We start from the raw sequence: 23,287 nt of genomic DNA, 5'->3' as shown, positions 1-23,287 counted from the left end.
TTATAGACTTGAAATGCAGAAGTTATATAAACTACTCAGTGAAAAGAATTAGAAAATGACCTTTGCAGATCGGGGGCAAAAATGAACAGTCTTCAGGGGAAAAAAAAAATTCACTCTTAACAATGGCTTTTAATGCCATTTTGCTTCCCTCATTTATCTAATAATCGTGGCAAGGTTAGGGTAAACAATGAACAGTGTGTTTTCACATATTCCACCTTTAGTGTCCTCCATATGAATTTCTAAAACACTTAAGAGAATAGATACATAAACCTGTGACCTTCAAATGAGCTTTTTGCTACTTCCAACATTTTGAATAAAAAAGGTCAGAAAATTGAACCGCTTTCGCACAGTAATGAATTCCATTCTGTTGGGTAAACAAAGCTAAATTTTAAAACACGGACCTGACATCTCTATAGCTCAAGAAGCTTTTCTCTTCTTCAGGCGTGGGGGGTGGGGGGGAAGGGTGAGGAATGCGAGCACTCCACCAGCCACCCCCTAAATCACCGCAGCATCCACCAAGGGGAGGAGGAGGAGGAGGAGACAAAAATATTTGGTTTTATTCAGCGCACGGCCATGATTTCCAAGGCCAGTGCGACACAAATGTCCGATTTTTAAGACTACTTTTTCCACCCCACCCCCACCCCCCGCCACTTCCTCCACCCTCCCAGCGAATAATTGATCCGGTCCACACAAAAAGAAGGCAGCGCTACCCTCGTTGAGCTAGCTCTTACTGCCGAGGGCCTCCAAAAGTTACTTCAATTTCCGCCGCGCTTTTGTCCGCGAGTTGTCCTGGCTGAAAGGCCCGGTTAGGTATTGTTGCAAAAAAAGTCTGCGCCCACGTTTATTCCCCCCCCTCTAATTCATACTCCGCATTGTGGAGTTTTGCTATTCAGGGACTGATTGGACAACAGCCCGAAGAATGGCCCCAGTGATTAGGCTCTCAGCATGGGTCTGGATTGTGGGTATAAACCCAGAGCCGGGGCTTGAATTCACGGCGGCTTTCTGCTTCCTCCTAGTGCCTCCCGCGCCCGATATTTTATGCATCCTTTGCTGCAGGTAATGCATTCCTTCATACCAGGAAACGGAATCCGTATAATTAGCCGGCACAGTAGTGCGCGAGCCCTTGAAAGTCCAGGGGTTGTGCCCCGGGAAGCAATTGCGCTTTGGTATTGGTAGGAACTCGCGGGCTTTCGGTCAGGGTGGGATAATACAAAACCCTGAGTATTGTCACGACAAGGTATTCATCCCGCTTTGACAAAGGCAGCTTTTCTAGCGTGTCCCCCCCCCAGGAGAGCACTGGGGCGATGCTGGACGCAGATTTGTTTGTTTAGAAGGGGAGGTAAGGTTTGCCCGGCCCACCACCATTCCCAAACACCAGGCCTGACCCCAGCCCCTGCCTCCCGCTCCACCGCCCCACGCCGCTTCCCCCATCGCTTTACGTTTTAAAGTATGGCAGCTGCGCAAGTCGCGAAGTGTACAGATGTCACTCTGCCTCTTACATGTCAGTAACTGGAATTAATTTACATTTATTTGCCTATTGTTTTATATCATTTTATGACAATGTGCCGCATAATATAATTTAAATCTTTAATGTACAACTAATTCTCTACCATTAATTTGTCAACATGATTACTGGATATGCCACCAGGAAAAGCTGGATGACTTGAAATATGTACAAGGCATTGCTGTAGCTTTAAAAGAGGTTTGTATCTGAAATGACAAAGGTTTACAGAACTTTTTTTGGTCTGTCTGTAATTTTATGAAAACTACAATTTCATCGTAATTTCACAAACTGAATTGTTCCAAATCTCAGTCTGAAATAAAATAAAATGTCTAATATATTAATTAGCCCAGGGAGAGAGTCCCAACAGTATTGTAAGAAGCAAAATGATAGTTTGATTCCTGAGAAATGCAGCCTTCATCATGACAAATCCTGGCTGATAGGAGTTTAAACTGTCTCCCTGCCAATAGTATTTTGTTCTGGGCAGAGCAGTAATCTTTTTAGCTATGCGCTGGAATTGCAAAGCAGCTCGTAACGAGAGCAGGTTGCGAATTTTTTGACAGAAAATGGTGATTTGTTGAAACTGAAACTTGTCCTGGGAGCGTACAGCAGGAGCTACAGCAGGGAAGGTTTCTCGGGGGAGGACTGTTGATTAAAAAATGAAGAGGGAGAGGGAGAGAGGGAGAGAAGGAGAGGGTTTTTCTCTGCCTCCCAGCCCTCCCCCCCACTGCCCGTAGGTAGGAGGTCAGGGCACTCTCCAGGGATGTGGGAGAGCCAGTTTCAATTAGCTCAGCAATGCGCTTGTGAGGGGGAATTCAGACCACATCGCTCCTTCGCTTTCGGAGAGGGGTGGGGGCTGGCCCCCACTTCTGCCGCAGCTCTGAGGCAGGGCTCCACTTACTTGCTGTTTCTCCCCCTGTATCAAAAAATGGATACCTACGTGCCTCCCTTAACAAGGGAGCAAAACAAAGCGAAACAAACCCCATATTAAAGCCGAGGCCCCGACCTCGCAGCACCCACGTCTGGGCGATGCCCCATTGTGATTCCTCACGCGGAGCTGGGGCTGGGGACGGCAGTGGGTCCTGCTGCTGAGTCTGGGAGATGGGTGCAAACAGCACCCGCAAAGCACCACCAGAACGCGAGCCCCCCCGGCTCCTTCGTCATGGTCCTGCAAGGTTTCTCGTACGCTCACCTCCATATTGCACGGAGCAAGCGGCTCTTATAGATGGGCTTTAGACTGTCAGCTCCTCAGTACGGTAACTGAGCTTCTCGTTTTGACGCTATTTTGCAACTATTTCATTCAGGTGGGCTCCCTGCAGCCACCGGGTCTCTGAAGGGAAAAAAGCTTGCACTCACATAAGTGCCAGTCCAGGACCAGGGTACAGACCCCAGATGAAAATGCTGGGGAAACGATGAATAATCAAAGTGGATGGAAACATGGCAATTAGTTTCTGGGGACTAATATGCTAGCAGAACATTTCTTATTCTGACTGTTTTTTTTTTTTTTTTAAAGCTCAGCTGCCTGCCTCTCCTCCTCACTCCTCTCCTCTACCTTTTGGGGATCTCACAGGAGCTGTATGAGTCACCAGAACGCTGGAAAAATCTAGCAATTTCTTTCAAAAAAAAAAAAGAAAAAAGGGCTTGATTAAAAATTAAAATAGGAGGAAAAAAAAAAAGATATTCTCTGAAAAAGAAGTGTTTAGACAAAGCCTGTCTGCTTCAATTTCCCAGCTACGTAAGCTCCCTTGCCCTGAGAGTGACAGTAGATTCCATAAATTAACTGAAAATCCCTCTTCTCAAGAGCCTAAGTTATCTCTTCTTTGCCTGCAGCTCTGATTTAGAATAGGCGCTCGTTTGTTTACTGTTTTAATTAATGCTCCTTTTCAGCATGGAATAGGGGAAGGGAAATGAACTGACTTGATAAACAGGTGTAGCTGTTATGTGTTATATTTGGGATCATTCAGGACTTGCAACAGATTAATCAGGCTTGACTGGACATGAACCTCCTAGCAGAAAAGGTAGATCAACTCTGCTGGATGCCCAGTAGGTGAGTATTATTTTAACTGCCAGCCTGTGATAGGAAAGGCTTAGAAGGACAGTCATCAGTGGAGAATATCTCTCTGTTTTCGCCCAGGAAAGCGGTCTGATTCTTTCCCCCACTGCTTAACGGTTAAGGAGACCTTGACAATATAAGCCACTTTCCGTGCCCCCTCTGCTTCCCCTCCTAACCTCACTGCCTCATATTCAAGGGGAAAGAAACAAATCATCCCATTATTTTTAAAACATTTAAGTGTCACATTGGGGAAAATGCTCTCCTAGGTTAACTATGAATGATTGAAGATTTTTTTTTTCTAAATGCAATATAAGTGTAATAACAGTTTAAGTGTCATGCTACACTGTGTGTTGCCTTTGCACCCTGTGTAATACCTAGCACACTCAGAACAGAAAATGATCCAAAATCAGCCTTTTCTCAAACAGAGTTTAAATTCTTAGCCTCAAAAGGGAAAAACAGTTTAGCTTAGGTTCCTTCATTATGAGGGAGCAAGGAAATCATGTGATTTAACCCTATCACAGCAGTAAAGCAACATTCGCCTCATGAGTGTCAAATCCCAGAAGAAAATGCTTCTCCTGCTTTCCAAATAAAACAATACCTAAAAATATATTCCTTTACTCCACATTTTGTCTTGGCTTATACAATTAACATGTGTACAGAAAGCAGCATCACATGAAAGGTAAGTGAAAAGGAATCGGGGAGTATCCATTTATAACATTATCCAGCTGACCTTGCCAGGCAGAGGCAACGTGGGGATGTTGCACAACAAAACAGGAAAGTGCTTGAATTTTAACTGCATTACAGTCAACTATCGAGAGTTTATGGCTGTCAAATGGGACCCTGCTCGTTGGTATCTCCTGCCAGCAGACTGGCTGAAAACCAGCTTTAGTGTCAGCTGCAAAGGCAGACGCTCACCCACCTTCTTGGAAAGGGATACTGTGAACGGAAGCGTTGTATGTGCTCATTGCAGAGCATAAGTAGAGGGCTGGATCTGGCTTTCTTTACGCCGTGTCCCATCAGGAGAATAGGTCCTGGAGTCAAAGGCATTCAGAACGCAACACAGGCAATCTTATATTATGCCTCTGATTCTAACCTTCTGTCACAATTTTACCAGGCTGCTGGAAGGGCCGGTGATTAGACATGGGAAGTAAAGGAAGGACAGCAGTTCAGCTGAAAGGTTCTTAGCATTTTACTCGCCCCCAAATATTCCCAGACATGCAAGGAGCTTTGATGTATTTTAAAAATCCGAGATAAATGTCCTTTATAAAGATAGCCCCTAATATCCTGCTACAACCATCAGCTTGGGCCCCACGATGGCAGCTGATAGCCTAGCAATACCTACCATGCCACAATAAATCATTTATCTTATCTTGTTCATAGGGGTCTAAATGCTCCCCTACCAGGGGAAAAAAACAGCTTGATGAGGTCTGCAAGGAAAATGTTTTGGAGTTACTGCTGCATTCTCCTCTCAGGAGATTTGCAGCCTTGTGAAGGGGGAGCCTTCTGTCCTCCAAACAGCACGGAGGCTCGCAGCAGCATTTATTCACGTGCCTGGTTAAGGAAGACTCTGCCGGAGAGGGACCTGAATGTCTGCAGGGAAATCACAACCCGGCATATGGATCCCGGGGAACCCACTCTGAAAACTTGACTGGAAGATGCTTTGTTTCCCTAGTGGAGGTACTGCACCTGATTGCCAACGTGTGCAGTCGGGATCAGCCAAATGCACTTGCAAAATTGATATCAGACTTGTGGGAACTCTTGAAAGACCCAGACCTCAAACCCAGTAGTAACAAACAGTCGTATCTATGAGGAAAAGACCAGTGCTAGCTGCATCACCTCACCCTGGGTAGAAGTGTGCATGTTCTGGAGCAGGAACTTGTTATGGTGCATTCCTCCACTTCTGCCTCCCTCCAAACACACAGTGGGAAAACACCAGTGGGCAAACTTGCCTGTCATCTGAGTCGCTGCTCCTCTGGACCTTTCTCTTCTCCTGAGCACCCTTTGGCAAAACACAGACTCATCCCACACGGGAGCATCCATCCCATGATTATAAGCCAAGAAAGGGCAACCATAATCCTCACCTTCAGTTTTAAGTCACAACTGACTTAGATGTGAAACAAATTACTTATTAATGAAACACAGGACTGTAAAAGTTAAGAGTTAAGAAAAGACATTGCAGAAATGGAAATTTATTCCAACAACTTTTGTGGATCTTTTCAAAATGATAAGGAGAACTATATTTTACCAGCTACTTAAATGTGTAGTATGAGAAATAGCAAGTGCTTGAAGCTTGTGACAGAAAAGCAGTGACTCCTAAGCCAAAGTGCTCCAACACCTGGTATCTCTCAATCCCCTCTTTTGCATGCCAAACCAAAATTTTTCTCCCAAGTCTTTCTTTGATCTCATGAAATAGCATAAGGCAGTAGGAAAAAGCAGTTTACGTGACTTATTTTAAGAAGAACAGGTAGCACCTTTCTGGCCTTTGCCCAGGCCAGCTGCATGAGGCTGAGTACCTGCATCGGCCTCCCGAAACTCCTCATCTCACCCGCTGAAATCCTCCTGGCCCTCCACAGTGATGCAAAGTCCTCAGCTGCATGTGAAGGCAGGCGCACGGCTTTCTCTTTTCTGGGGAGATGTGCTCTGTTAAAACATGTGTTTCATAACAGAATAACGACGACATGTGGGGCTGTGGAGTGTCACAGCTTTTGCCGGTATTTGAATGCTTCCCACCTTTTCACCAGGAGTTTACTCCACTATTAGTGTTTATTGTGAACTTATCTTCTGTGACTGTGGTTTGGAAATTGCCCAAAACCTGCAGCGCAGAACAGCATCCAAAAACCGGAAGAAAAGGAGGAAGGCAGAGGGGTGGAGGGAAGTGTCAAGGGAGTTTTGCAAAGCAAATAGAGTATTATCCTTTTGTTTAAGATGCCGTGAAGAGTTTTTATCTGCTATGTGATACTTTGCTTGGAGGACAGGCGCATACGAAGAGCTTTCCTGCGCACCCCCCCGCCCCCCTTGATTGCTTTACTGTTCTCAGTGCAGATTTATTAAATTTTGAATTAACATGTGTTAAGGAGGTTGATTTTGTTTGCTCTGCCACATAACTTACTTTTCTAAACACTTAGTAATAGCAGCAGTTAATCTATTGACCAATGGCTTAAGCAGCAGGTGGCTTTAAGACCAATGGGCCAGTCCTGACAAGGCCCACAGAAATTCCTAAGGCCTCTTTGTTACCTGGGCTGGAATAGAGAAACTACTTGTTTGGAAAATGTTTCTCCTCCCACAAAACATCTTCAGTATTAAGGGTCTTTTGTTAGCAGAAGGCTGAAGAGGGGGATTATGAAGGATAGTCTGTCACACAAATTGCTTCTTCTTAGACATATAATACAACCTGCATTAAAAGTTTACAAACTAATCTAATGAAATTATCATTCAAACGAAGCATGTCTCCGACCATTACATTGACGCCTCGACCTGCCGTGCAATTTCTGTATTGGAAATCTCAAGACTGCAATGCCTCTGCTGTTGCTATTTTAGAGTAAAACAAGGGTTTTTTTTCTAAAAAAAAACCTCATCAGCGTTCTGTTTGAAACAGGAACCCGGATACTCTGTGTTTTCTTAGGAAACCCAGGCACTAGAACATTAACAATTAGATTAGTTCCCATGTGTTAATGAATCCAGAGTTACAGTTAACTGTGTGTCATCTGGGTCCCTATACCCTCTCCCTGGGCAAATTCACATCAGAAAAGGAAATGGGGGTATTTTTAATTTATTTGGCTTAGTTTAGTAGAAGCCGGCAGCAACTGCGGCAACTGAAACTTGCGGTTTTGGTACCTTTTGAGACAAAGTGGTATTGACTTAGCTGAGGGCAGTTTTCAACTACGACTTTCTTAAGGGAGTATTTTACAGTGCAAGCTGGGGAGAGACACCACTCTCCAAAATGTGTCCGTGCTTGCAGAGAAAGGACAGCAGCAGCAGTTTCGCTTGCAGTGAAGAAACGGTGCTTGGTGAGCAAATGGAGCATTTGGGGTAGTTTTTATTCTGCATCAGCCAAGCTTTCTGTGTTGTCCTCACCCAAGTTAGGAGAAAAATGACTTCATATGTGTGTGAGTGTACATGCGTGTGTGTGTATACGCACACATATATACACATATATATGCGTGTGTATATGAGTACACGCACACACATATATATACACTGACTCCTGCACCACTACAGTCCTGCATTCTCTGTATCATAAGTGACAATTGCAAACAGCTGCACTGCATCAACATAAAAGATTAGAAACAAGAGATGTTACAAAATATTCTATAGCCAATTCTCCATTTGCTGGTGTTTCTTGATCATTTGAATTGAGTGTCTATGTATATACTATGTACACACGTCTATATATGTATGTTATCTATGTATCCACATGAATGCACTTATATGCAACTTCTGTTTAAGACCTTTATGTTTTGGGGACCCTGATCTCATCTGGGGATGAGATCCAGCAGCACCACTAGGTGCTACTGTAATACAACTAATTAATATTATTTTTACTACTAATAATAACAGCAGCGTTTACTTTTAGCGTGTTCTCACTCTTGCCAACATATGTTTTTATATTCTTTAATTTTCTTGTTCTTTGCAGCACAAATGCTTAGAGGGATCCTAATTAACTGCTCAACAATGACGCACTCTCATTTAGTTTTTCTCTCAAACTTATTTATTAGGCTTTGTTTATCAGTGGGAGAGTTTCTAGCACTGAGACTGCCAGGATTTACTCTAAGCCTCTTAGTCTGGTGTTTCCATGGCCCTGGCTCTCTGTGTAGGAGAAGCTAAGAAAACCATACATACAGGTTTTGGCCCCCTTTATTTCAAGTAATCTAGAGCAGATGTTTTTTTTTTTCTTTTTGGGGGGATGGGGAGAAAGGCACCTGATTATTAAACACACTGAGGAAAATGCTGATTTTTGGCCAGAGCTAGTGGAGCAGTAGTGGAGATTTTTGTTTCTCTGAGACTGCGTAACTGGATTTCAACATATTTTCAGGGCATTTCTCTGAACCAATGAATTCCCATGAGTATCAACAGGAACACCTTTGTCTGATTTCTCCAGTAAAGGCTTCCCCACGGACCTATAGCCAAAGCAAGCCAGAAAATGTAGGAAGGCATTCGCTCTGCGGCTGTCCCCCAGGCCCCTGGTGCCCCTCCAGTGCTCAGACCTCAGACCTGTATAAGGCAGCCGCTTCTGTCCTGCACCTGCAAGGAAAGAGATTGTTCCTGGCCTCCCTCCTGGGTATAGCCATCAAGTGCTTGGTGTTTTCTTTTTTCTTTTTCAGAGAGTACATTCGTTTCTTCCTTTCTCTTTTTCTCTCTTTCTTTCCCTCTTTCTGCCTGCCTTCTTTCTTCCCTCCCTCCCTTCTTTTCGTCTCTCTCTCTTTTCTTATTTTTCTAACAGGTGAGGTCTCCCCTTGCTAACTCGCCACCTAATTAGAGTGGTGAGAATTAGCTGCATTCACCCTGGGCTTTAGTCCTGGCAAGAGTGTTAGAGAATTGGCCCACTTTCCAAGGTGCCAAATTGGAGGCTGAATCCAGGTGTGGTGGGAGGCAAGGGGATTATTTTCCTCCCATGGGGTACAAACAAAGGCCTGTGCTAGGGATAGATGGGGTGGGGACAAAGTTGCCTGCAGGAGGGCTAAACACTGCTCCTGACATCTGAGCCCTCACCACGCCGCAGCACCAGGCTGTGTCACGGGTTTTGCAGCCCGAGGAGAAGTGGTATTGTAGGGACCACGGCGAGGGGGGGCTCTGTGTCCTGCAGTAAGGAGGGAGAGAACTGCATCCCTCCAGTTCTCAGCAAAGTACAAAGGCCAGATAAACAGAACATGCATTTAGGGAAAATATACGTGATATAGCCCCACTCCAGGGCATAGGACACAGTATTCAACTCCTAAGCCCCCGTTAATGTCCACAGAAGATCCCCTGCACCCTGAGAGCCCTCCTTCAGAGATGCACCGATAGCTCGTAGTTGTTGACCCTAACACTTCCATTGCATGCTGCCTCTTTCAACACTGGGGACCTGATCCTTCCCTCACACCCGCTGGTGTAAATTACCACCAGGGAGCATGAGAGGGAGGGTTCCTTCCCTCTAGCAGACCAGCCTAGGTTTTCTTAATTCAAACAACTTACATGAGAAGGGCAGCTTGCAAGGCCATGCAGTGGCCAGGAGTGAACAACACCAACATGAACAGATCATGGCACCAGTGGTTGGTGGTTGGTGCTGCAGAAGAAGGAGTAACTGATACAAAACACGAGACAGCTTTAAGGACAGGCATATCTAGGAGAACAATTGAGAAACCTGACAGTTCACATCATCTTTTCTGTTTGAATTAGCCTGCCACAAGAAACGGGGCAGTCTCACCAGCCAAGACATGCGACAGAGGATTGTCACGGGTCGGGCAGAACGCAGGGTGCGAGAGCCAGTGGCACTCTTGTGTCCGCGGGGACATGGCACTGAGGCCAGAGGGTGCTGGAGCCCACTGTGCAAACCTGAAAACCTGCGTGGTTGATCAGACGCTGAGCTTCAAGCCAGAAACTCCTCAGATCTTCTCACTGACTCAACAACATGGGGCAAACTATGTAAGAAATTTCTTCCTGTCCAATTAATATGGTTACTCATGTAAGTCAGGAGGCCCTCTGAGAATTGGCTGGTTAGTGTTGACACAGCAGTTTCCAGAGAAAGGCTCTGCATCCACATTTCTTATTGCAGGAGCCTGGGACGTGCCCTTTTTTCAGGCTAGGCCTTTCTTCAATAAGGTGGAGAATCCTAAAGGTATGGCAGGTCCCAAGGAGAGTGTGGGTACTGTCTCAGTACTGTACAGCAGTTCTGTAAAAGGCCAAGTGAAGAAGCTGGTGCCAGCAAACACCTCATTACTCAAGAAACAAAACCACAGGATGTGTGTGCAGGTTTTCCATACTCACGAGCAGCATCACAACTCCTGTTGTGCTCCAAAGTCTTTAAGCTATCCAGCTATCTAAGTACCAGTGAACAGCAGGAGAGTAAAACAGATCATGCTTCGTCTGATGGAATGAAGCTTGCCAGTTGACTGAAAAGTCAGAAGGGGCAGGTCAGTGTGGATAACCTCACTTCTATTATCCTGTTGAAAGGAGAAGATGCAACTTTCCTCACTGTCCTTGAAGAGTACAAGCACTGACTGAGGAAGCAGCAAAGTAAGAACCTCTGAGAATCCCTCTACATTGCTGATGTTACTTCAGAAAAAAAATCTATCTCTTGTCCTTTGAGTAGAGCTATAGCATAACATCCTGTAAATTGGTCTTGCCTGTGCACCACCACCCTGCATCCCTAGAAACCACTCTTTTGCCTCCTCCTGTTGAGTACATAGACCTTGAGAAATGTAAGGGACTAGGAAACAGAGGTGGATCAGACCATCTGAAAGCCAAACTATCACAACTCTAACCAGGAGGAGAAAGGAGGGGAAATGTAGCACTTGATACTTTTCTGCTCTCATCTTTCTTGGGCACTAGAAAACCGAATAGTGATATCATGCAAGTCAGACCATGGCCTGGACTTGGGAGCTTCAAACCTTCCTAGATCCTTCAGAAAAAAAAGAGGAAAGCAGTTGTTTTTTAGAAGGAATTTTAGAAGGATAGAAACATCAAACACCATTTTTATTGTTGCTGTTTTACGTTCCCTGACGCAACAAAAATAGCTAGGGAAACTTCAGAAAGGACAGGTCTGTGTGGAGCGCCCCACTTTAATTATCCTGCAGAGGACAGAGAGTATACGCTGTCTTCACTGCCATGCATCTTTTACTGTTATTTCTTTGGGGTGGGCTATATATGAAATAGTAACAAACCACCCTTTGTCCTTCCCTCCAGACCCTCCAAATTTGTCTCTGCTTTGCAGTTCATCTTTGCAATGAAGCTCTACCACCACTATAGTTCTTTAAAAGGGTCACAGGGAATCACAGCAAAGTGGTATACAAAGGTAAAGATGTCAAGTGAGTTATGTTAACAGAAAAAGAACTACACAGTAGGTCAAGGTTTGGGCAACAGCAGGGATATTTTTGTTAAGATAATGTTACTCTCAGTGGTGGTGGCTTCCTTTGTAATACATAGCTGCCCAGAGAGAATTGCCTCTATTCTCATGGAGTCAGAGGGCCATATAGAAGGTCCTATGGGATCTAAATGAGATAGACGCTGCAATTGCTTGTACAAATAAACTTTTACTGTATAAGCAGCATGAATGGGCTCTGGTGTAATGCTTTCTAATGGTTCACATTTTCAGGTTGGTTTTAAGACAATTATCAGAGCAGCTTTTAAGAGCTAAATGGAGGTTTGTGCAGTTGTGTTTTCCTTTAGGAAAGGTAATTACCTTTCCCTGCACCAGTGCAGGGCAGAGATTTCTGGGTTACATCCCAGCTAAACTAGCAGAGAAAAATGAGAGGTCCAGCACAGGAGAATTGGCAGGTGACTGGTTATGTCTATATTGCACACAAACTCAAGCCCACATTGGGAGGATCCATGTTCAAATGCAGGCTAGAAGCAACCTTCAGGGAACGCTAAGAGAGAAGGTTCAGGCTGATGGTACAGCTTAGCACAGGTCTATGGCGTGGAAAAACCGGCTCATGGCCTTCCACATGTCCCATCTAAGCATGTACCAACACAACCTGCTCATCAAGTCCTGAATGTACGCACTGGAAGATTTGGATTTATAAGCAGCCTACACTTAGACTACTTCTCCCTGCAAAAGAAAGCTCATATAGGCCAAGACTAGTCATTTGCAGCCAAACCATTGGACTTCTGGCCACGGTCAGAGCCAGAGCAGGAAGCACAAATAGCTAGAGTGTGTTCTTTGCCTTAGCGTGCTGAGGTCAACATAAATGCCACCACGTTGTGCCTGAGCTCGCAGACAGTTTGTGCCTTAAAGTACTACAGGCATCCCTCATGGAAGCACAAGTGTTTTGAGCTATTACGGCAGGACTATCTGCCTTTGGAAGTCAGCTTTTAAAAGAAATCTGGGAATATACCAGTGACTCTGCTTCAAGTGTAAGAAAGAGATGCATTGCACAGCACCACATTGCTACCTCAGTATTTTTAAAATGTTTAAAGTGAAATTTCTTTCCTCATTTGAAAGAGCTTTTTCAACGCTTTGGAAAAAGCTGTCCTCCAGGTTACAAATGTCTGAATATTCTGATTTCTCTCCATGTTCCCTACCCTGAAAATATGCTCAGATCCACCATTAAGTATTAAATTTATTCTTCTTTCTATGCTATGAAAAGGTAAGAAATCAGCAAACGGGAATATTAACAGCAATTTAGATGTGCAGCTTTAATGTGTATGAGGTTTTTCTAAAATGTTGTTACTTCCCCCCCCCCCCCCAGTTCGGGGGAAAAAACCTGCCGTAACTGTCCTATAGCTCATAAAATGTGCGTTACGCCACCTTTTAGATAGAAGTCAGCAGGAACAAAGCTACTGGAATGGATGAATAAACAAATTATTGTTAAGGCTACACACATTAGCCTCTAAATAGCAGTAGGAAAATGTGCAGTGCTTCTGCAACTCAAATATCTGTTTGTACAATGATCGGAACTGTTCATGCAAGTGTTCATTTTGGCTTGACCCTGTTTGGCGCAGGTGGGAAGTGCTGTGCATTGGAGTACCAGGCAAAATGGATGGTGGCTCTGGGACAGGGGAATCCCATCCAGCAGCAATAAGAGCACGGCTGTATGGCCACAAAATGCCCCCTGCCTGCTGGCACGAGTGGTTACCTAGGGAAAACACATTCCTAATCACCTCATTAGCATGAGGTAGATTGCTCTGAAGGCAAAACCATGCGTCACCTACAATCATACCCTGCCTTTACCCTGCGATCTTGAATCCCAGCAAGCAAACACACCGCAAGGCTGAGATAGCATGCCCTCCTGCTCCTTCAGTTTTCACCTCCCCTGGTGGGCGCACGCACACACGGTGTGGTCCCACGGAGGCACCGCAGTACAAGTAGGGGCTCCCCAATGTACACAGGTTCCTCTGCCTGTGATTACTGGGCACAGGGAAGTTTCAAAATTGTACAGGTTATGTTCACTCTGGTTTTTAAGCCATTCAGTCTTACCTGCATTCCTCGCCACACTGCTCTTGCTCCGCAGCAGGGTCCATCTTCTGCCCTTCTGGCTGCCGGTGTGCTGTCTCACCGATCTTCATGCCCACTAGGATTGTGCACCATCCCTCTTCTGGGATGAACCTAGCTGGAACTGTTTTGCTCTCACTCCTAATTTTGGGGGACAATGAATGCCATGTCCCAAAATAGGATGTGCCCTCCCCGTCCTCAGCCCTTTGGGCCTCAGAGGTACTCCTCCAACCCTTGCTGCCCTGGCATGGAAGACCAGGATGGGATGCCGTCCATGCTTTGCAGTCGTTATTGCTGTAATGGGGCCTTACGACAAAGAAAAGAGCAGGCCGAAAGTGATCTGAAATGGGCTGGGGTTCAGCAGCAGGCATCCTTTTCACTGATCATTGTTTGGCAGCAATTTCTACCCGGTGGCAATATTCCTCTGCTTTGCTCGCAGCTGAAAATAACTCTGAAAGTGCTTCAAAAGGGCTGCCTTTCAACTGAGCTGAACACCTTCCCAAATGATTTTTGTCGTGGTGAGTATCTCCCCCTCAGATGAGGAGAATTCGCCCTCTTTCCCTCCCATTTCTTTCCTGCGCAGCCTATAAACCAGTGTAAAACATGGCTTATTGTTTCTGTGCTCTCCCATGCCCTTTATTTCCATAATGGACTCTTTGCCCACGTGTTTGCTAATATTTCTACCTCGCTACATAAGCTGGCAGATGCCCAGAGCGCTGGTGCCCGTGACATGATTCCTTGTCGTTCCCTAAGCAGTTATCTGGCGGTACCTCGCCTGCAGGGTGGGCACGGAAAAGCACAGATGCACCTAACCTGGCACAAGCTGTTGCAGGGTCGCGACAAAAACACCTGCCCTTCCTGTAGTAATCTGCTGAGCTGACGGTGTTCCATGCACTGGCAACAGAAGGTTAAATCACCACTTTGCTTCCTGTTGTGTCTTCGTTTTAACTGTTTGCACCAATTATTGAAGACGCTTACACAGTACTACTAATGCCTTTGCTGCCATTCGCGTGTACCTTTGGAAATTAACATTGCAAAATGCTTTAAGTGTGGCCCTCATCCCTAAAGCTTCCAGTAGCGAAGTAACCGCCTGTAGACTTATGGAAGTATCTGTCTCAAAAAATGGCCAAAGCCATTTCTGTAGATTTCTGACAGGATAGATAGCAAAGAGTTAATTTAGAGCCACTGCTGCTAAGCATCCCCCCCAACAGCAGTAGAAACAGTAAAACAATATGAAGTTGTAGGAACAATCATCGGTGCTCCCTCCAAAGAAACAAACAGCCTTTCTTCTCCTGTAGAAATGTGACAAAGCTCTACGTATTTTCTTCAGTGCTCGTACCCACCCCTTGAAAATGAACAGCTCGCTACTAAAATGAGTTAGGGGAAGGGAGATGACAAATTAAAATACCGCTCGTACGTCATAGGTCCCTGCCTGTATTTCAGTACTTCTGTTGAAAAATCCAACACTGGTACCATCCGTCAGAAAGAACAACCACCCCTTCAGGGAATTTCAAATGATATCTGATGATGCAAAAAATGCAGTTCCTGGGGTATGCCAACATCTAGCACAAAAATAAAGTCAGACAGGTGGATGAAGGTCTGCTGTTTAAGAGCAGTCGTTGAGTGAGATTTGCACTATAAATGCAATGCTGCCTGCCGTGGAGTCTTTCTATGTGTGTTACTTCCCTTCTTTGCCTCAGTTTCCCAATGTGGGAAAAGGGAAACCATTTCCTATTGTATTCAGCCCATGGTGCTATTTGAGTAATGACTGTAAAAAGCATGTTGAACATGCAAAGTACTACCCTGTTTAAGCGCTAACTATCATTATTATCAATTAAAATATAAATACTTACCCTGAAAATATTGTTTTGATGTACTTTATCTGTTGTTTGCTTTTCAAACTTCTTTAGAAGTGAAAGGTTTCAGAAAAAGAAACCTCTTTTCACCGTGAAAATCTCATTTTGTATATTTGCTTCCCAGAGGAAACAAGCCTAGAGCGAAGGCTAATAACTGTGGCTACTGTCTTCTCACTCGGAGTAACTTGGAGGCTGAGGTGGTTTGCAATAGCAACTTATGCTTTAAGGACTCTGATCCACACCCAAGAACCTCAAGGAGCTTCTGGCTGGATTCAAATGCTAATCTCTCAAAGGTTTTGCAATTTATTTTTTAATGGTCCACTTCTGAGACATTCATCTGACACTTTGACTATTATGTTACCTGGATTGAAAAAGATGCTAATAAGAGTATTAGCCAGGTTCTTACACACAGAAAGCTTCTGCAATTACAATACTTCCTGAGTCACTCATTCAGGATCCTGGGAAAAATAGAGCATTTTTGCTTTCCAGAACCGTTTGTGTTTTTTTTTTTTTTTAAAAAAACAACCTCAAGAAGTGCTTAAAGTTCCTTGTTAAGAGATTTGAAAAATGTATAGTCCTTGTAAATTAAATACTACAAGTTCTTAGATGAGTGATCCCTAAACATTTATTATTCACACTAATATGATTTAATTCTAACTCACTGTAAGATTTATAGAAATTAAAAGACTTCATATGCATAAGGGTGATGAAAATATAATCTAGTTCATGAAATGTTTATACGTGACTTTATATTTCAGCTGTATAGTTATCCCTGGCGTGCTCCGGGCTCCAGGAATGTGCCACCTTGGGGTCTGTGCCCCGAGCCTGTGCCAGGCCGAGGCGGGGTCCTGCTCCGACCTTTTTCAAGCTGTGAACACTTCAAGGTTTTTTGCTCCTCTGCCTGTTACCATCTCGACTCGGCGAGGGACCGCAAATGACCTCGGGACCTGGGGCAGTTTCCTTACAAAGGGAGGAAGCTGCTGGAAGGCAGAATGTGGCCCTGCTACGCCGGAGCTCGCTTCCCTGCCTGCGAACGGACCGCAGAGGCTGCTTCTCCACGCAGGGATTTGAGAGGCGCGGTTTGAGGAAGAAATTTATGTTATAGTTACGTATCCGCATTCCCCTTGGCTGGAGCCCTAAGGAATTAGCACTTTCTCTACCTTAGACAGCGTGTACACAATTTAGGATAGCGAATCGGTACTGCTGGCATTTAATTGTTACCCGTGTGTTGCGAGACCACTGTGGAAATAGGAATGGGAGGAGTTCTTTGTAAATTCATTTTCTTTTTTAACTATCAAAGCCACTGCACACAAAGCTGCAGCAACTTCAGCAACCGTCTTGGTTGCACACCAAGGATTTCACTGAGAACATGTTAGAGGGAATCAGAAAGCGGAGAAAAGGTCACAAATAAGCACCTTAGGAACAATGAAAGCTTTTCTCCATGTAGCAGTGGGAGAGTTGCTAGAAAAACTGAAAAGGTATTAATCAGAAGTGGCTATAAATCCTCTGGAGTTTTGCTCTTATAAAACTCCTCAGAGAAAGTCTTGAAGGAAATGCAGGTCAAAGCCCAAAAAAGCTCTTGATCAGAGATTGCTGGAGGAAAATCTTCCCAGATGCCATTTAATAGGCAGCAATCACCCCAGGAGTGGGAAAGCCAAGTACGCTTGAAACATGGTTGCAGTTCCTAATAGGCCTTGTCACACTTAAGGCACTGCAAGCTCCATCCAACGAACAGCTGAAGCTGGCTGGCGATTCATAAAGCCAACAGTTTAAAGTTTATTATGATGAAAGCACTTAATGACAGCCATCGCTAGGGGCCCATCATTTATAAAGCTGTGCTGAGTATTAGACATGTAGCATGACCACCAATTTTATGTCACAATTGCTACCATAAAATGACCTTTGGTGATTTTTACTGCATGTGGTGGACAGCTCTTCTTTTACATTAGTGCTCTGTGGCTTTTCTTTGCAGACTATTATGCTGTCTAAAGCTTATTTGGCACTGTCGTGAGTCTCAACCCTTGTTATTACCCCGAAGGCCTGTCTAAAGGAAAACTCTCATGTTCTATTATAGCACTCCAATAATTTACAGATCTTACCATCCTTGGTTAGCGTCATAATTTAGTGCAGATATTCCTTCATTGTTACCACGTTTAATAAAATCCCTCTGTTTCTACAGACCGTGCTAAATTTCCTATCCGGGCCACTAAAATACATATGCTCCGGTATTACGGAGACATGGATAACGGGTTTTAATTTTTTGTTGTCAGTTGAAAAGAACGGTAAGCAAAAGCAGTGAACAGTAGTTAACCTGGGAGAAATCTCCTTAAAGCCTTAGGTATAAATGCTAGATGTTGCACGAACACCAGATGTAATTTCAGTGCATAATGCACAAACATACATTTGCATGTGAACAATATTACTTAATTACCTTTCAATTTTTAGACCTACTTTGTATACTTGGAAGTGTTTGAATATACCAGCACTTTACTGTCCTGATGTAAAGCATTACCAGTAAAGTGGTCTGTCCATGCTACAACACCTTTAAATTGTATATATAATTTTATAAATGATATAAAATCTGTTTCTAGTCCATGAAAAAACACACCAGCATCGCACACTGCAATCTTGAAAGGATTTAAAATATGTGATTTCTGCTGGTACCTACTGTATTGGGTTTTATATAAAGCTTTTTTCAATAAGGTAAATTGTTACATGACAAACTCATCTTCCACCATTATCATCTGCTGTTTGTGTTTAACAACAGGAGTCCTGGTCTAACAAAACTGTTGTAATGGCTGTACAAATTACTCAGCTGAAAGCTTTTCACCAAACCAAACAGTATTAATCAGCAGTTCTTATGAAGGTGCTAATTAAAAACAATTTTCTTCCTCAGTTTGCAATACTAAGCCATCTTCATTTGCACAGTTTCCAATATACAGCTACTGTATACACTCACACTTCAGGGCTTCTATTAACTATTGAATCTCCCATTACCTATTTTATTACATTCCTGTCTCCCAAGTTTAGAAGCTTGTTGACATTTTAGAAGTCCCAGCATGATATGTTTAATCATTTTAAAAGTACATTAATTGAAGTCAGAGTCAGGAAAAAATAACAGGTCTTTTAGCACGCAGGCTCTGGCAGGGCACAACACAGGCTGAACGTTCAAATCCTTTTCTGCTGGCGTAACCCATCACCCGGGGGAAACATTGTACGACTGAAGGGGGAAGGTGCCTAATGCAGAGCGCCATTTTTTTTTTTTTTTTGCTTGTTTTTAATAAGCAATCTTCTACAAGTGACACCGTGTTGGCTATCTGCAGGGAAACGCATCCAAAATAAAAGATAGTTTCTGTTGCTGAAGGCCTATCGCTCCTTCGCTGTCGTCAGCCACGACAGCTCTTTGTTTTTGGGGGCTTGGCATCTGTTGAGTTTAACCCAGATTCGAGGGTCAAGATGTTTCTTCTCAGGCTGTGGAATGCCATCTGGACTACTGCTCCGTGCATCTTCCCTCTACTTTCCACACAATTTACACACAAGAAGACAATGAAGATCCAATGCCGCTCTTGGACAGAGATGGAAAATACCCAGCTTTTACCCAGCCACAACAATATGCTGGGCTCTTTGGCAGCAAGCCAGCTGCTGACTAAGCAAGGAGCCTTAATAGGCTAAACTCTCTAAAAATGGGAAAGAAAAGTTAGGTTTGTTACATTCAGCTGTTTGAACAGAGTCCACAGGTGGGAGAGGATCTTAGCGAGGAGATGCTCCACTTAGTCTCACAATATCTGGGGGCAGTTCTAGAGTGTGTCGGCTGCTTTCTAAATGGCTATCGGCAAATGGGAGCGCAACACCGTCTGTGCCTCAGGTTCCCTCGTATGGGGAATGGACATTTGGGATTTGGGGGGGTCCCCCCCTTTACTTAAACATTCAGCTGCAAATTCACCAAGTCATACATTGGCTTTCTTTTAGCTTTACGGGGTTTCGCATCAGGGTGCCCTCATTTTGCCTGGGTTAAGTAACGGCTGTCGCAGTGCAGATGAGAAAAATATTGAAAATCAGCTTTTAAAACCATCTTTCAAAAGCTGCTGGTGTGCTTACAACCAATGTTAGGCTACTGATTTGTGACAGAGAAGGCATGACAAACTGTCTTCATCAGACTCAGGAGAATCTAAAAAGTGAATAAAAAGATAGAAAGAAACAAAATTGTCTCTTTCTCAGGAAACAACACGGGATGACTACGCTGTGCTGAAAACGTTTTAGACGTAACTGCCGGAGCATGTTGTCCTAGAACCTTCCACCGGCGTCTCAAAACATTTCACAAGAGTTAAAGGAATCTGCAGTTGGACGTCACTGTTCATTCCCTGATTTTAAGAAGAAAACCACGCATAAAGAAATCCAGGTGAAATCATGCATTTATAATCTGCCCTGCGAAAAGACAGGGACCCGGTTACTTCCCTTCTTGCATTACGGAGAGCGGGTGGAAGTAATAAAACGCTGCTCTGTTTGACTTGCAATGTGTTGCTGCCTCTTCCCCCTACCCTATCGTCTGTGTCACCTGCCATATCAAGAGGTGGATCAAAAGCTCCGCCCACGGCATCCTCTTTTGTTCGGGGAACAGCAAAGGAGAGTTGTAATGGAGATACAACACTTGATAAACCGTATGCAGCCACGCTCAAGATGTAAGGATGCTTTTCATGGGGGGAACAATTTTAATCCCGCTTCCCTCCTCATGCAAACATGTAGCCATGAAGCCACAGGCTAAATGTGAATGACTTGTCTAATAAGGATTTTGCATCTGGACTGGTACCCGGGGTAATAAGTTCTCCTGCCTCATCTCACATTCCAAAGACATTTTTCATTTCAAATCAAACTTACTTCCCAAATGGAAAGATTTTTCCCGTTGTTCCAGAATGCTATCAGAGAGGACTAGTTTGTAATTTTTAAGAAAGCCTTTGCCAGATCTCACAGCAGGCAAGGGAATATTTTTTTCTTGGTCTTTTATAGTCTGAAGATCACAACTCACTGCCAGTGGCAGCAGCTGCATTAGGGCTGTGCACAGGGGAATGGATGTCCACAAGAAGATCATTTCTCTCTGGGAAAGGAGGAAGACACAATGCTGCTCTAAAAACTACCAACATACGTGAAGGAAATCCATTTCCATTCTCGGTGAAGACAGCATAGCTCTTGCACGGTGTCATTCATCTTCCAAGTGCTTTGCAAACACAAAGTAATTAAGCTCAGTATTCTGTTACAGAAGACAGTAAACTACATCATTAAAAATATACCAAGCATCAGAGACTAGTTAATGCACAACACATGGAAGGCTCTGATACATTTTATAAGCATGATTTGATAAACTGCCTAACTCTTTCTTAGCAAAGATATTTGATGTATTAATAAACACTGTATTACTAAAATTTAAAAGCTCAGAAACAATTCAAGTCCCTACTAACACAAGGGACTCAGAGATGTCTCTAAAAAATAACTTTTAGTGCCTCATATACAGTAAATCCTACATTTATGACTTTCCAGTACCCATTTGAAAACAAAAAATCCAGAAAAGAGCTTGCTTATATACCTCCGAAAATATCTACGTGGACCAAACCTGCAAGCACTTATGTAGATGAGTAACTTTACTGCCTGTGGAGCTCCAATGTGAGTTTGCAGGATGAAGCCTAAATGCATCTTTGGTAAACAAGCCGTCAATTACACACTTTAGGGATGGCAGCACCTGTGCAAAGCCTTCAACTCAACCGACAGACACTAAAGAAATAAAAAGCAATTATCAGCTACTAATTTGAGTAAAACTGTTTTCTTCTTAGAGCTAAAACCACAATTTTCAGTGACACTGGTTCTATTTTTGGCAACTAACAATCTTTATTAGATTATTGTACAGCAGACATTCAAGCCCTCTTAAAAATAAAAGGTTCACAAATTTTAATATTTCCCTATTTTTCACACTCCTTTGTCGATTATAAAGATTTCCTTGTACATGTTTTTAGAGAAAACAAAGGCACTGATGTGTGGGACAAAAAAAACCAAAACTAATTAAACTAAAGCCACCTTCACAGCAATTTTAAATTACTCCTAAATGCTTTTAATTTCTTACTAGACAAGAGTTTTCCAACAGGAGTTTGAATATGAAACTCATACCAGCTATAGGGGAGACATACTACTCAGTTCTAGGATAAATGGTTGGTTTGCATTGCCCCTGGTCTTTATCTAACACTGAGAATAGGCTGCTTTTTATCAAAAGAGGAATAAATTGCTGTTATTGTGATGTTAGCCCATCACTTGGCATTGCAATTCAAGTTTTTGTGAGAAAGAAATGTATGATCTAACTGCGGCTTGACCTATGCCTTCCGAGATCCATCTAGGTGCTCTAATGGAGCATAAAAAGTATTGAATACAAGGACATGCAAACCGGTAGCGAAGAAATTTGTTTGAGAAGAAGAGCGAAGAGAAAGGGACTGTCATAAGCTTGTGGTTTACATGCTGCCCAATTTGTTAAATATGGAAGAGCGCTTATTGCCGATCTGCAGTTCTTTTAATTAAGGTATTTCAGCATGATCCTCTACACTTCCTTGCATCTAGTACCTCCCTCTCTCAGTCATGCTCTCTGCCTCTCTCTCTTTTTTCATCGTTTTAAAAGTGTTGTGCTTTAAGAGACTGTACAGGATTCTTTGGCGACCCAGGTTGTTTTTCTGAGAAGTCATTAAAATGGTCTACTAAACTGTTAAGAAAATAAGAAATTGCTCCTGTTTCTTTGTAGGATTTTTGTCTTTCCCAGTACAAGAAAAGTCACATTAAATGTTTACCAAATACTTGGGCCACAATATATGACAATATAAACTAATTCAAGGGTGACAGTTCGATTACACTACAAAATCCTTTAGTTGTTCTAGTGTTTCTTGGAATTTATCAGAAAAGGATGTATTTTTTTAAAAGCGATTTCTAGGATGGTAGCATTTAGATTTTAGTCCTGATAAAGGCTCACTTTCCATTCATAGTCAGAACCTAAATGTGCTCTTCTTGTACCTAAACAGATAATAAGCACTCAGCACACTCCCCCTTCTTGACACAACACACTGAGACTAATCACACATAATTGGAGAGGAGGAGCAGAGGGGCTGGGCAGGCTATTGTGTCCAAAGGACAAATGGTCAGTTTATGAGGCTTTTGTCTGATGCATAATTTCTTATACTCTACAGGAGGAAAAGTCCTCCTGGAAAAAAACATATGTACAGACGTATATATACATATATATAAAAAAAAGGCCCACAACGCTGAAGCAAATGAGGACATTTCAATCATGGACAGAAAAATCAACAGTTGAATTTAAAAAATAAGAAGAAAAAAGGCAGAAAAATCTGAGCATTCAATAGGTGCACTTTTAAAAGATCTTAAGACAACTACTTCCTTCCTAACTAAATACGAATGCATTTACTCCTTTACAAACAGCTATATAAGCCCAAAGTATATTATTCATATATTTTCAAATACACCCCAAAAATAACATTTAAAGAAATTAACAAAGTACATGCAAGTTTAAAGGCACAAAAGAGAAGGAAGCCAGGTTTACACCTTTGTTAATGCATACATGTGAAGTCTGATGGGTTTTAGGCTGGAATAAAATTGAAAAAAATAAGTTCTAAGATTATACAAAAAAGATGTTTCAATGTTTACACGCTGTAAAAGAAGCCACGATATCTTCCTTAGCATTGGGATTAGAAACGTTTCTCTAATGA

General features: G+C 43.2%; 1 protein-coding gene across 1 annotated transcript in view; it reads right to left on the bottom strand.

Moving 5' to 3' along the window:
* Positions 1-21,391: 21,391 nt before the first annotated feature.
* Positions 21,392-23,287, bottom strand: part of CAMKMT (calmodulin-lysine N-methyltransferase) — a 225,941-nt gene continuing 224,045 nt past the window's right edge. The window contains exon 11 of the mRNA XM_054194030.1: positions 21,392-23,287. This exon is cut by the window's right edge and continues 191 nt beyond it. The gene's annotated coding sequence lies outside the window, so the exon portion shown is untranslated.

This window comes from Rissa tridactyla, chromosome 3, assembly GCF_028500815.1.
Source record: "Rissa tridactyla isolate bRisTri1 chromosome 3, bRisTri1.patW.cur.20221130, whole genome shotgun sequence".
NCBI classification, from domain to species: domain Eukaryota; kingdom Metazoa; phylum Chordata; class Aves; order Charadriiformes; family Laridae; genus Rissa; species Rissa tridactyla.
Note: the sequence above shows the minus strand (reverse complement) of the source record. Positions and strands in the feature narration are given on the sequence as shown.